Consider the following 5,311-nt stretch of genomic DNA (forward strand, 5'->3'; position numbering starts at 1 on the left):
ACTATTCAAGTCTCAAGATGGGCATGATCAAACCATGAAAATCATTAATCAATAAAATCTAAAACATCATAATAATTCAAATCTCAAAAATCATTTAAAAAAAACAACACACAAAACTATCAATTTCGAGCTACAATTTAATTAAAGACTAAAGTTTATCCAAGCGTTGTTCCTCTTGTATTTCGTCCCTACGGAAATGAAAACCTATATATATGAGCAACAATAGTCACCATGTTCTCACAGGTTGCCAGACGTTATGGGAATTAAAAGAACCAAAAAGATGTTGAAGATTAATCTATGCAGCACGATCTGATATATGTCCTTTCACGGTTTCACCATTGTTTGGTGGTACGGTGTTTTCGTATTCACCTTCCTGTTTGGAATGTTTCCGCAGCTTCACCTGGTCCCGAAGGTGTCTTACTGTCATGCAATATTGTGCTATGTTACTTATTGATGAACCCGGCTCATATTCCTATCGTCCTTTTATATTTCTAGTAAACTTGAAATCCATAGAAAGAAGTAAAGGTGACAAGATGTAATGTATGTTGTCATAATCCATGATGTTCAGAAAAGATGTAAAAGGATCATGATCAGGCATATACATGTCAGTGTAACAATACTCTATACAAATGTAATAAAAACTTTGATATTTTTATTTAAAAACAAAATATTTCCAAAAGGACGAATAAAAAGTTACTATATCTTAAATGGCTAAAAGATACTGAAACTCAAAATCATAATTGGAGTTTAGATTCTTTAAACAATCTACCATTGATTTTCTTAAGGAACCAGAGGTTGGTAATTGGTTGCAAACCCATTTTACGAGATATCCCATCTCTCCGCAGCTGCTATCTGCCCTTGCACCCACGAAATCGGCTGCGTGTTTCACCAGAAGCTCCGGCAAGATTACTCGTTTAGCCTCCGTAACCACCACCTCCGGCAAGATTACTCGTTTAGCCTCCGTAACCACCACCGAGGCTTGCAGATACTTGATGTTAGGGGTTTTCAAGGTTCCTAAGACAAATGATGTAGTATAAAAGATTGTCGAACCAGTTCTAAGGGATATCAAAGCACCGAGAATGCAAGTACTCACTTAATCTAAGTGCAATCAATGATTTAGATGGGTTTTAAACTACTACTAATACTAGAAAGCAATTACAGAATGATACTTTATTGACTAAGGGAAAAGAGAACTCATGGGCATAGGGATTAGACATTGGGTGATCAAGTTTCGAACTAAGGATGACAAATGATCAATCAAACTATCGACCTTAAGCCTAAACACAATTCAAAGCAAGCTCTATGTCTAGATAAATGCTCATTTGCTAACATATCTCAAACATCAAATGTCTTTGGTTGAATAATATGAAAGCAATCATTACTAACAAGTCTATTAGCTATTTTAGCACATTTAACAACAAATGTCTTTGGCAAAGTATACTAAAAGCCTAGGAGAGTTGTCTCAGGCATTTCATCAAACACCTTTTGGGTGGGAAATGCCTATCGATCAACTTTTGAGTGGCCAACTCAGAAGATGCATTATGAATACTCTACTAGCAAGGAACAAGAATGATCTACACTAAAACATCCTAGAACTAACCTAATCACCCTTAATCTCCCTAACCCGTGAATTCAAAAGGTGATTACTCACTAATCTCCATGATTCCTCTTAAACCCATATTGGATTTCAGATTAATCATGTAGAGGAATAGATAAGAAATCAACAAGAATACAAGATGAAAGCAATGAAATCTGAATCAAAAGAAGTTTTACTAGTTGTTCCGTAGAAAAGAGAACCTCTGCCTCCAATGGCTTACAAAAGTATTTAACTTAGGTTTAGGCAATGTAAAACGTGCATAATGAAATGACCAAAAGGCCCTTAGAAAACATGAGTTCGACAGGCAAATAGACGCGGAGCGACCTCGGCATGTCGCTCCGACGAGTCGCTCCGGCCTTCGGGAGCGACCTCAGTGGATCGCTCTGAGAGGTCGCTCCGGGCTTCGTTTTGTGTCGTCTCGCCATGGAAACGCGAGCGACCTCGGAGCGTCGCTCTGAGAGGGGTGTCTCACGATAGAAACGCGAGCGACCTCTCCATGTCGCTCCGGGATGTGTGTCACAGCGACTTCACGGCGTCGCTCCGGTGAGGTCGCTCTTGTGCGCTGCTCGTCCGTTGATCGCTTTAAACACTTCTTTTGAGCTACAAATGCATCCAAATGCCTCCAAGAACTCCATGTGGCACTACAACACCTGATAAAGACTCATGTATGCAAAATGCAACCTAAGCGTGGCTAAATCCTAGTCTATATGATCAAAATGCACATGGATGAATGGATAAGACAATGGAAGTATGCAAGATATCAATACTCCATTTTAGATTTCTCTAGCTCTGTTGCCACTCCATCTCCGGTGTATATCCTCACCTTCAATATTATTGTTAGAAAATTAAATAAGTAACCATTAATTGTGATAATCTAAAATTTTTAAATGATAATGTACAGTTTTTATATATATAACAGATCTCTATTTTATCTATCAAGTGCTTGAAATAGTGAACATAAAAAATACAACACTGCTCTAATGATACTAAGAATGCTAATTAACCTTATAAGTTAATTCAAAGTATAGACATTAAAAGGTTCATTGTAATAGATTGCTTTAACAAAAGTGAGTATAACCCTTTTTTTTTTAAGTATAACTTACTGCAGGAGAGGATCGAGTTCCGCATGAGAGAGCAAATATGATGTTAGGATCCGTTGTTTCTATTCCGTATAGTTTACGAATGATCATTTCTTCGCGATCCTATGATTATATATGCATGTGCTTAGCGAATTCTTAGAAGATTAGTCTGATAAATTGAAGATGATTATTGAAATTTTACATATACCTTACTCATGGTAGAGTTTGCAGGCTTCCGTAGAATACAATGCTCTATGGTATTAGCACTTATGTTTTTGCCTCCAACATTTATTGTAGCCTATAATTTGTACTTCGGTTAGTGCATAATTTTAATGGGTACGTATGAGTAATTTGGAGTTGGTTCATCTAGTGTTTATTTTAGAAGGGTAAAAAAAACATACCTTATTGTAAACAAGAGATTGTAATTTCTCAGTTGTTTTTGGAACTCCATGTTGTAAATATCCCTGGTCATACGTGGAAGTAATTAGAATACATATATACATAAATATGGACGTTGATTTGTATTTAAAAAGAACAAAATATCAAGTCTCTTGTAATCAATAAGAATATCGAAGTAGAGCATTTTACTATTAGACACAAAGTATCCCACGTCGGTAGTTGGAAGGGATCTTAAGTAATATATAAGATAGATGGACCACTCCACTTATCACCAATTGATTTTAAGTTGGAAGCCCGTCAAGCTTAACATGGTATCAGAGTCCGATCCACGAAGTCCAACCCGATCCATCGATCTGGCCTAAAGTTGGCCTATCGATCCTTGCCCGAGCATTCCGAGATTGACGCTCAAAGAGCCATCATCTCGAGGGGGCGTATTAGACACAAAGTAACCCACATCGGTAGTTGGAAGGGATCCAAAGTAATATATAAGATAGATGAGCCACTCCACTTATCACCAATTGGTTTTACGTTAGAAGCTCATCTAGCTTAACAATTACATCCATAATACACGCATTGAACATGTTGATCCAAAACGCTAGCTTTTGATGATGGCTCAACACTCTCAAATCCACTGTCTCGAGATTGTCATCAACACGGTTCATAGCTATAAATTTAGCCTATATAAGAAAAAAACGTATTGGCCAAGTTTTTCTCGAAAAGTACCTGAGTTTCCGGATCAAAGAAACTGAGCTAGAGCTCGAAATGCACTTGGAATCCATAGAACTCGAAGTGAAGATGACTAGATTTTTGTACGGACCAATGTCCCTAGCCAAAGATGCTTCTACATCAAATATTCCATAGGGATCTTGTTGTCTTGATTCTTTATAAGACACAAGATTCATGGATTTAGACAAACAAGAGGCTGCGTTATCCACCCTAAAGCTTTTTGAGCTTAAAGAGAAATGAACGGATCTCGAGACAGGACCCGATTTCTCTAGCTCCATGACTCTTGTGGTTCTAAGGAGACTATCGTAGATAAAATTGAGACACTTCATGCTGTCCTCGGTGAGGTTGTTTGGGTGCCACTTCTGTATGTTTTGTCCATCTTCCATTAAAATTGTGCTAGATAGAGATTTTGGTGGGAGGTCTAGTGATGTATCAAGTGCTACACGATCGTTATTAGGCTGCAATAACACATCATAATTAAGCATATATATAGTAAGAGTAAATTAAACGAACTAAATTAAGCATGTAATATAGAAAAAACACACCTTCGGAGAGGAGTATCTAGGTTCACATAGGGGCGAAGGCGATTTCATCGTCCTAATCATCTTCTTCGTATTAGTATTCTCTTTCAACTTAGATCGATGATTTTCCTTCTCGACTAATCCAACTTTCTCGTTAGATTTGTGGAAGCTTTGGGTCGTGTAATCACCTTTTATGGCTTTGTTGATGAAATGCAATGTCCTTGTTTCAAATGTTGCATTCTCTTGATGATGACTAGTGGAAGATTTGGTGTTGTTGTTTCATTCTTCATCATGCCTTTGTTCACCATAGGGCTTGGAGGTGGGAAATTAGGGTATTTTGGTAATTCAGGAGTTTGATGAGAGGCTATATCATCATTATTGTAACTCTCATTAGCTTGCCATGCTCTTCTTGATGAACTTGTTGTTGCTTGTCTCAAAGTTTCATCTTGTTCTTGCTTGAGATTTATCCGGAGATGGCTTATTTAAATCTCTAGTCTTGAGATTTCCCCTTCCACTAGCGATAGTTCCGTTATCAGTTCTTTCATCTGCATTATAATAGTGTAAGGTAACTTGTTTGAATGCCCTGCTGCTAACAAAACGTTAATAGTTTTTTTCCTTTTCATATAAAAATGATAGTTACTACTTCAGAAATGATAATAAATTATTTCTTTACAAGTCTGAATTGTTGTAAAACGAAGGTTTTAGGTCTGAATATTTCTGTGTTTTATTAATGAATAAGAGATCCCTTTATATAAGGGTTAAATGAGAGATAAATGGAAATACATGAATGGAAAGATTACAAATCATAAACATAGATGAAATAGGAAAACTAGAAGAATGAAAAGTCTCTAGCCGACTTTCCCTCTCTCTCCATGCCGCGGCCGCCGCTTCTCTCTCTAGGGTTTGGACCGTCTCTCTCTCTAGGGTCTGGGCCGGTTATGGACCGGGCCGGTTATGGACATCCACCAATTGATTTATAACACTCCCCC

General features: G+C 37.5%; 1 pseudogene; it reads right to left on the minus strand.

Moving 5' to 3' along the window:
- Positions 1 to 703: 703 nt before the first annotated feature.
- The window catches only part of LOC106315111, a 25,293-nt pseudogene continuing 20,685 nt past the window's right edge, over positions 704 to 5,311 (minus strand).

Source organism: Brassica oleracea, chromosome C9 (assembly GCF_000695525.1).
Source record: "Brassica oleracea var. oleracea cultivar TO1000 chromosome C9, BOL, whole genome shotgun sequence".
NCBI classification, from domain to species: Eukaryota; Viridiplantae; Streptophyta; class Magnoliopsida; order Brassicales; family Brassicaceae; genus Brassica; species Brassica oleracea.